This window comes from Pristis pectinata, chromosome 19 (assembly GCF_009764475.1).
Source record: "Pristis pectinata isolate sPriPec2 chromosome 19, sPriPec2.1.pri, whole genome shotgun sequence".
Taxonomy (NCBI): domain Eukaryota; kingdom Metazoa; phylum Chordata; class Chondrichthyes; order Rhinopristiformes; family Pristidae; genus Pristis; species Pristis pectinata.
The window spans coordinates 1,318,339-1,328,523 of NC_067423.1; the positions used below are offsets into that span (position 1 = coordinate 1,318,339).

At 43.4% G+C, this 10,185-nt stretch overlaps 1 protein-coding gene across 1 annotated transcript in view; it reads right to left on the reverse strand.

Annotated features, from left to right (window-relative positions):
* LOC127580343 (semaphorin-3A-like) overlaps positions 1-9,266 on the reverse strand; it is a 271,887-nt gene extending 262,621 nt beyond the window's left edge. The window contains exon 1 of the mRNA XM_052033670.1: positions 9,241-9,266. The gene's annotated coding sequence lies outside the window, so the exon portion shown is untranslated. The remainder of the gene's footprint in view (positions 1-9,240) is intronic.
* Between the last annotated feature and the right edge of the window lie 919 nt (positions 9,267-10,185).

A 10,185-nucleotide genomic window follows, 5' to 3' on the forward strand; every position in this document is an offset into this window, starting at 1 on the left:
AAAACCTTATTTGATTTGTAATTGTGAATTAAAAATACGCACATCTAAATTATAGGGGAAATGTTATAATCCTACAAATAAAAAACAAAACTGCTGGAATTACTCAGTAGGGGTCAGACAGTGCTGGGGAGAGTGAAGCAGAGTGAAATTTTCAGGTCAAAGGCCTTTCGTTAGAACTCAGTTCTGACAAAGACTCTTTGATCTGAAACTTAAGCTTTGTTTCTCTTTCCACAGACGTTACCTGACCTGTTGAGTGTTTCCAACAGTTTCTGTTTTTCTTGCAGATTTCCAGCACAAGGAATTTTTTTAAAATTTTCATTTATAATTCCAAAGTCAGTGAAAATCCGTAGGGTGTCGCTGAGCTGTTAGATGACTTACAATTCATGCCTCTGGTTAGACTGAGAAAGTTTTACTGAAAGGAATGTTGGTTTCATTGATGTGACAATTGTGAGCACCAGTGAGAGCTCATCATTTGCACTGAGTTGAGGTGGGCTGATGTCTAAACTTGACCTCACTTGTGTGCAGTGTAACACACAGCTCCCTCCCGGCCACAGGAGGATTTCCAGCATTTTCTGCTTTATCGCATTTTCTGGCATCAACAGTTTTAACATCAAATACAAACTTTTCTAGTGATTCCTAGTTCTGGTTTCACACTTGAAAACAAAAGATTCCTCATGTTTTCTGTCATGCTTAAAATATTTTCTTGGATATTACCATGAAAATAAACTGGGTCCCATCGAGCAGCTTGTGTCAGTCCCCTTTGATTTTATACATTACAGTGTGTGGAGGAACTTGATTCCTTGTGGTTTGTGAGATAACACCACAAACATTTTCTGGATAGAAGTTCAGATACTTCTCTAACACATGGTTTTATCCCCTCAGCCACACAGCCATTGATTTTACATCAATCCACACAATGTTGGCTGCAAGACTTCAAGAACAGATCCAACTGATCAGCAACAGATGTAAGTCTCTAATAATTCTTGCTTCCTTGTTCAGTTTACTTTACTCTGTATAATTAATCTGACAAACAAAACATTGAGGCAGAATGTAAGATGCAGCTCTAAATCATACATACATTTATCAATTACATTTAATAACACTTGTGGGAGAACAATCACTCAATGATTTTGCTGTTTTTGACATGGGAACAGTTTATGAAATGGTTGCCACTGGGCGTTTTGCACTTTGCATCTTCTGTTGCTGTATCACATCATTTTTTCACACATTCTTACCTCCTTTATCCTCTGCAGCATGGAATAAATTTCAGTTGGGTGTTTAAAACAATTGTCAACAGAAGGAAATTCAGGCCAATTATTTGTCGACTGCTGAGAAAATACCTTCTCAGAAGATCAAAAATCACAGATGCCACACACTGTAACATGTACAAGGATCTGACTTCAGTCCAGACTGACTTCAATAATGTCCCATCTTTCACCTTCTCTGTGACAGCCCACCCTCAGTCGGTTGAGCTCTCACCTCTGGGTCAGGGAGCTGTGGGTCCAGGACCCATTCCAGAGGCTCCAGAACAAAGACTGACCCTCCGAAACTTTCCCAAGGGAGGCCTGCAGGGTTAAAGGCGCTGGCTTCTGAGGGATGTTGTCGGGAAGACGTACCGGTTTCTCTGGCGATAGATTGAAATATGCAAAACAAACACCTGCTCGTGCTGGAGATCCTCAGCTGGTCAGTCAGTGTCCATGGGGAGTTGGAGAGAGTTAATGTTTTATGTTGATGGCCTTTCATCAGAACCAGAATGTTAGATCTGCCTGTCCCCACAAGAGATTTTAAAGCAAAGTCCCCTGGCAATGGTCACTCCAGCCCAGGAGATTGTTGATCCAGTACAGAGCACTCTGGTCAAGACCTGGAGATAGTTCCACTCAAAAGTGGAATCGTGATTTTCAAATTCTTACCTTCACAATTCTGTCATCTGATGACGAATTTGGAAATGGTCAATGAATCACAGCACACACAAGGAGCATGTTGTGTTGTTGAATAATAGGAGCTGCTCAATTCCCTGACACATCAAACCGAAAGGTTGGCTCACACAGTTATCATACAGAACATTTGACCAGATGCACAAGATCCTGCAGATGTTGGAATATGGAGCAAAATACAAACTGCTAAAAAACTCAGTGGGTCAGGCAGCACCTGTGGAGGAAAAGGGATGGTCAATGTTTCGGGTTGAGACCCTGCATCAGGACATTTGATTGTTCTTGTTTGGATTGATCTACATGCTTTTTATTGGATATCTTCTACAAAGGTTATATTTTGGGCCAAAGGACAGCCCACACTCTGTGGACACTCTGAGGATATGTTGATTGGGAATGGAGATATTGTGAAGTTCTGTACAAGAGCTGCCTTTGTGGTGCCTGGGGGCTTGACGTTGGTTTCTGTGACACTGATGATTCAGGCTCAGGTTGATGGGAGACAACAGAGCAGATTATGTTCATGGGCTGTGTAGAGACCGACACAACACTGGAATATTGCTCAACCTCTCTTTCTGCAAAGCTGCAACTTATCTCCAATAAACTTCCTGGTGGAAGAGAGCTAATCCACAAAACAAGTAGGGAAGTGTTCAAAATCCGTTGCACCAACAAGGTTATCACAACCTCAGTCATCGAGCCACAGTGTGCTGACAATGCTGTGTGTGGCATGTTCAGACTCCGAGCTCCAAATCATCATTGAACCATTCACTGAAACATACGAGGGAATGGGCCTTACACTTAACAGTCACAAAACACATGTCCTCGACCACCTTGACCCTGAGTACTGCACCATTGCTGACAATAACGGCTCATGACAAGTTTATGAACACATGGACCAGTTTCTAGTTCTCGAGAATCAGCAAAGACAGACATCCACAATGACATTCACCACCAACTTCAGAGCACCACCACGGCCTTTGGCCAACTGAGAAAAAATCATGACTTCAAACCTGACACAAAGCTCATAGTCTACCAGGCAGCTGTGATCTCCACCCTCCTGTACGTGTCTGAGCTCTGGACTACCTGCAGACCTCCCCAGGAACAGTCTGTACGGAAACCCAGAGTGCAAATAGACCACAGTCTGCAGGTCAGGCAGCATCTGTGGAGAGAGATTCAGCAGCCGTTTCAAGTTCATGACCTTATATCAGAACAATTTTATCTTCATCCATTAGTGAAAGCACAAAAAATGATTCAAGCTTTGACATTGAATAACCGGTGATCTGATTGGAAACTCACAACATCGTTCCTCACCAACATCATCGAGCAATGCCTATTATCGTCCTCAAGCAACAAGACAACGATGGTGACTCAGTCTCCAGGTGTTCCTTGAAACCAGCACACACTCGGCGAGACATTTTCAGAATAGTTTACTCTTAGCCTGAAACTTGTCAAGAACCATTTGTATAAATCCGACTTTAATCAATTCCAAGTGACAGTGTGCATAATTTCCCAGAAACAAGAGTTGGTCTGACTTTGTTTAAGCAATATTGATTAATAACATGCAAGTATAAATCATAGTTTGTTAATATGAGGAACAAGATTAACTCCCACACTAGACACAAGTCTTGGTCTTAGACTCCCGAGACTTGAGCTGCAACTTTGAGAAGGGGCGAACGATTCCAGTGCCAAGAACAGCAAAAAGATGGTGGTTTATTTAGTCTGCCTGAAGTAAAGCGAAACAATGAGTCCATACGTTTCCTGAATGCTAATTATAATACGGGAATTGAAATATCAGAGGCACGTCGTTTCAGAAGTTGTATGGGGCTTTAGCTTGAAGTTTTTCCTCAATCCCTACTAAAAGAAGAAGGGTTAGGGTTAAGCTGCTGACAGGTACTCTGCAGCCCAGTGACATGTACTGGCAGGTTAAGAGATTACCTCACACAAACTGCTAATGTGAAGACTGTCCTTCCCAGGTCAGAGAGACAATGGGAAAGGACTGCACTATCAATCAGAGAATGGCCTCAACAACATCGGGCTGGATTCCAAAGAGGTTCTGTTGCTGCCATAACTCTCGTTTGACTCTGTTCCATGAACACCTTCTCACATCAAAGTGTCACCAGTGTTTGCAGGTGCTTGTGTTATAAATTCTTAAGACACAATACAAATCAGATAGGTACTGAGCTTCTGCTAATCCTTAAAATGTGCCTGAACAACCCCACAATGAATCAGTTCCTACACAAATCATCCCCATGTCCTCTTTGAATGAGATTCATACATTTTAAGCGCTGTTGTGCTGTGTCCCCATGTCTGCTGTGAGTTGGTTATTTTACCTCAAAGTGATTTCACTCAATAACAAGAATAGAGGAGAAGTTTCATTGACCAAGCTGAGAAAGCCATGGGCTGGAGAGGAGAGATCTGTGAGCCAGGCCCACTGCTCTCTGTGTAAAAAACTTGCCCCACACATCTCCTTTGAACTCACCCACTCTTACCTTAGGATTAGACATTGCGACCCTGGGAGAAAGATACCAGCTGTCTACCCTATCGATGCCTCTCATAATTTTTTAAACTTCTATCAGATCTCCCCTCAGCCTCCGCTGCACCGGAGAAAACAACCCAAGTTTGTCCAATCTGTCCTTATAGCTCATGCCCTCTAGTCCAGGCGGCATCCTGGTAGACCTCTTCCAAACTCTCTCCATAGCACCCACATCCTATCACATTGCTAACAACCTTACAGCGACAAGAGTGTGCACCCATCTGTCCAGTTTGGATTCCAGGGAAAAAGACAACAGACCAGATTGCATTGTTCCTTATGTAACTGCTTCTTGGCCTTGCCTTCTTTGTCAAGGAACATCCTCTCATATTCACAAATGGCCAATTTTCATCACAGTTAAACCACCAACCATACCTCAGAAGTTTGGTAATGAACATAACATGGCTTGGGCATCCAGAGGTGATGAAAGGTGCTATAGAAATGCAAAATTAACTTTTAAAATTAAAGTTTCCTTGATAATAAACATGGAAGTCATCCCTCCATTTCATTCAATGACCTTCCTTGGGACACACTGCATGAGTTCTCAGAGTGCCGGTAAGTTATCTGGTCTCTGCTGGAGACAACCCTCAGCAGTCCAGTGACCTGGAGAGTGATGATGACTCAGTGACCTTGCCCTCACCCAGCCTCAACCCTCGTCTTTCAATTCACTGAAAGAAAAGTACAAAATTCTGAGAGGCCTGGATACGAGGATCAGGAAGGACCCCTTCCATTGGCAGAGGGGTCAACACTAGAGGCCATGATGCAAGAATGAGAAGGGGTGAGCCTGAGCAAGGTCCACCAGTGCGTGGAGGGGCTCTGGAACTTGCTGAATGAAAGAGTTGGGCAGGGAGAAACCTCATCATGTTCAAAATGACCTCAATGTGCTGCAGGAACATCAACTGAGAACTGGGACACAGGATTAGCCCAAGGAGCTCTTCACTGGTCATCATGGACTCTGAGCATCAGATAATCTCCTTCCATGCCCTAAATTCCTCTGATTTGGTGAACTGTGTGTGGACCTGGATAAGTGTTTGGTTCACAAGATGTGGATATCTCAGGCAAGGTTAGTATCCCAGTTGCCCCGGAGCTGAGTGTCCTGTGGGCCATTTCATGGACTGTTCACCACAATGATCGGTCCAGAGTCAGTGAACCAGATGAGTCTTTACAACATTCCAGTAGTTTCATGGTCACCACTGCTTTTACTATTTTTTTAGTCCGAATGTTTTGAATTTCTTGATTTTAAATTCCCCACCTATTGTACTGGTATTTGAACTCTCAACTCCTGATCAACAGTCCATTCTTCTGGAATTATTCTCAAGTATCTGTCCTTATAAAAGGCATTGTTTTATGCTCACAGCTAGCATGCTCTTCCTCTCGGTTCTTGGTGAGTCAGGTTACAAGATGTCTTTGAGCCACTTACAAGTCTGCAAGACAAACTACACAGTTTGTTCCACCAGACAAACAATGTCATTGTACTAACACAGCACACACACTGTGCATCTACACAGATACCAGACAGACTCCATCACTTTAATTCCCCTTCCCACTCCCACACTGAGCTCTCAGCCTTTGGCCTCTCACACCATCCCAACAAAGCCCAACACTAGCCCAGGGAACACTACCTCATCTTCCAGTGGGCACATTACAGCGCTCAGGATTCAACATGAATCCAACAATTTCAGATAACCAGCCTGTCCAGTTCCTGATAGTTCTAATGTAAGGTCATCAACCTGTAACATTAACTCAGTTGTCCGCTCTTCGCTGATGCTGTCAGAGCTCCAGCATTCTTTTATTTCTGATTTCCAGCAACTAATGTCTTCTCCATTTCCTTGTTCCTGGACCTCGTTTCTTGTTCCCACCTCCCCCCCCCCCCCCCCCACTTCTGACACCATGCACCTTCCCCAACATGAAACAAAAAACAAACTGCTGGAGAAACTCAGCAGATTAGGCAGCACCTCTGGAGGCAAAGGGATTGTCAGCATTTTGGGTTGAGACCCTGCTTCAGGACACTCCCTCTGCCCCCACAGATGCTGCTTGACCCCCTGAGTTCCTCCAGCAGTTTGTTTTTTGCTCCACATTCCAGCACTTGCTGTCTCTTGTACGGTCCAGGGAGATCAGGCCGTAATTAACAGGCTGCTCTACCAGCTTCTTCCTGCTGGAGTGAACACCATCTGGACCAACGAACAATCTGCTGGAGGAACTCAGCAGGACAAGCAGTGTCCCCCTTGACACTCATCAACTTTTACCGATGCACCACAGAAAGCATCCTATCTGGATGCATCACGGCTTGGTACGGCAACTGCTCTGCCTGGGACCACAAGAAACTGCAGAGAGTTGTGGACACAGCTCAGCACATCATGGAAACCAGCCTCCATGGACTCTGCCTACACTTCTCGCTGCCTTGGTAAAGCAGCTGGCATGATCAAAGACCCCACCCACCCTGGACATTCTCTCTTCTCCCCCCTCCCATCAGGCCAAAGATACAAAAGCCTGAAAACACGTACGACCAGGCTCAAGGACAGCTTCTATCCCACTGTTATAAGACTATTGAACGGTTCCCTAGTACGATATGATGGACTCTTGACCTCACAATCTACCTCGTTATGGCCTTGTACCTTTATTGTCTGCCTGCACTGCACTTTCTCCGTAACTGTGACACTTTATTCTGCATTCAGTATGTTTTACTCTGTACTACCTCAATGCATTGTGTAATGAATTGATCTGTACGAATGGTTTGCAAGACGTGTTTTTCACTGTACATGGCCAATAATAAACCAATTTACTAATTTCACATCTATGGGGGGAGCAGAATCGTCAACATTTTGGAATGGAAACCTGCATCAGGACTCCTGCACTATCCAGTTTCTCTCCATCTCCATCTCCTCCCTCTCCTCTCTCCCCATTCATTGCCTTCCACATTTCCTCGTTCTGATGAAAAGTATTTAACCCGAAACATTCCTCGGGTTTTCTCTCCCTCAAGAAGCTGCCTGACCTGCTGAGCATTTCCAGCATTTTCTGCTTTTATTTCAGATTTCCAGCATCTGCAGTGCTTTGGTACACCAGAGAGACGGCGTGGTTAGGCGAATGGAGCAGACAAGTTGTGCAGTTACTGTACATACAGCAGTAAATGCCACAGCATCGCTGAACTTGTGTTGGAGATGTGGAATGGACATAGGCACATATCTAAACTCAGTACTTCATAACACATCATCCCACAACACAACAAAAGCTCATTTCTGTCAATTAACCTCTCTGGCATTGAAAATAACAACTGCACAGGTACAGTCTCACCTGTTCAAGCTCTGACTGTCTCAGAGAGGTTGGATTACTTTCTTCGGTTTTTTATGTCTATATATTCTATCTTCTGATTAATTCTTTCCTTGCCTTCCTTTTTCCCTCTCTGCCGACCCCCCCACCCCCTCCCCGGTATGAACTCGAGCTCACGCACCTGCTCAGTCCCAGTTGATGTCCCAATCCTGATTTGTCACTGGTTAAGTAGGTACCTCGATCCTCACCCTATACCCTCAGAGTCCCGATGTCTGGTCTCACTCGCTTCACTGTCATTAGCTCACAATTTCAACAACTCTTTAGGAAATGCTTATGGAGTTGATGGGTGCAGGGAAAAGTGGAACTCATAGCAGACGTCATTAAATGACCAGATGCAGCAAAACCTGACCCATTATTTCCAATGGAGCTTTACAGAGTGCTTCTAGATCCTGTGATTTTACATAAAACAACAGAGAAGAACCAGAACTAATTCAGCTGTGTTTGAAACAAAATTCAGAACCAGTGTCTATTTATCTGGAATGACAAAATGTATTTACTCCATGTTCTGCTCTAGACTTGGCCGACGAAATGTTGGTTTTGTCTAATGCAATTAGATTCATTTCTTGAGGTTACTTGTACATTGTAGCTTTGACATCACCTTTAAAGTGGACCTGACAGTCACTTGGCTTAAGGCATGAGGAACAATCCAATAAAGCAGAAGGTTGGAAAATGAATACTTTAATTTGATATTGCAAGAGCCCTTGTCTCAGACCAGCCCTAGAGTGCATTTAATATGAATATCTTCCTCCCAGTCACAGAGGTAACGTGATCGGCAATCTCAACTTCTCAGTTTAAGAAGGTGAATTACAAGGTTTTAACAAACCAAAGGCACAGTTAGCAAGCAAAATATGTTTACCTTTCTTCAATTAAAGTTTACCAATTTGTATTAAGAACATACAGGTTTTTTTACAGTCACATAGCTTATTAATTTTGTTCAAATGACTTACATGAGCATCAGATTAAAGAAAAATATTCCAGTAGATCAGATCACTATTCCTGTGACAAGACGCACTGTGTAAAACTCCTCTCCCTTTGCATGGTATTAATAGAACAGAGATGGCAGAATACAGACACTCATCCAGACTGGTTGAACATCATCTTCAGTCATTCCAGATGACAAAGTATCCCTGCTCCAAAGTGACACCAGCAGAGCAGCACTGACTATAAATCACCACCAGAAATAGACAATACCCTCTGCCTGTGGAGCTGACACAAACAGGGCTGTCATTAATGGCAATAAATTCTTCAACCATAAACAAACGCAGCATTTTCTAAGAATGTAACTGATAAGCCTAAAGACAAAGGAACAAATCAGATCAAAATAAAGAAAGTGCCTTGAGACTGAAAATCAAGTCTGTCATCTTCAGGGTACAGGCGGACGCTGAGGAGCAAATTGCTTCATGTGAGACAGATTGAATGAAATTCTTGCTGTGTAGAAACTGATACAGACTGACTTACCTCAGAACATTGGAGTTGCTGAGAAGTTTCGTACAGGTCCTGTATGTTTGAAGACGTGAAGTTGTGAGCTGCCCTCGGAGTCTGGACTGGAGACAGTGCACACAACCAGGCGTAAAACGACACAGAGCAGCGACCCGTGCTGCAGGTTCAGCCCAGGCCTGTCAATCACCGGCACGTTTACAATATCACCACATCCCAAGAACCACATGATTCTTCCGCCAAACTTTAGGAGAGTGGATAAAGCCCAGTCCACACTTATCACCTGGCGTACAACACATCCATTGCAGATTTGCAGTTTCAGTTTTTCATTTTTACCCCAGTCCTGATTTGACAATACAATTATTTATAAAGGACTATTATTTAACTTATCATTTAATTCCAGGCCAACCTTATCCAAGGATTGAAAATAAACAGTTACAACATCTGGTGAATCCATGTGCGACTGTAATTATAGCTGAGAGCCAGATAATAAACAATGCCCTCCGTACAGAAACGGCACTGTCCTTTGGAAAATTGATCTGATTTTTGCATTGAGTTTCATTCCTATTAAGGAGACATTGTTCTTCCAGCTGATATCTCACAGAATGTACATTTCGGACCAACATTAAATCATCCCTTGTGTTTTGAGCACCTTTTATACCTCTGATAATTGCTGACTGGGAAGACATTTATTCCAAATGTTCTTTCGGACCATACCCAAATGACCGGAGGTACCGTTTAAGGATCTGGATACAGAACAAAAAGTATAATCCACAGGCTGCCAACAACACCAAAGGGAAAATTCCAGAAATACCTGATACCCAAGTGCTGATTGAGGTATTTATTCCAGTTATTTCTGGATAGTTCTGCGTCATGTAACTCTGCTAATAACTACGAAACGTTACAGCATTTGAAAAACTCAAATCTCTGAAGTCTGACTAATGTGTCCCTCCAGTTATCCCCAAG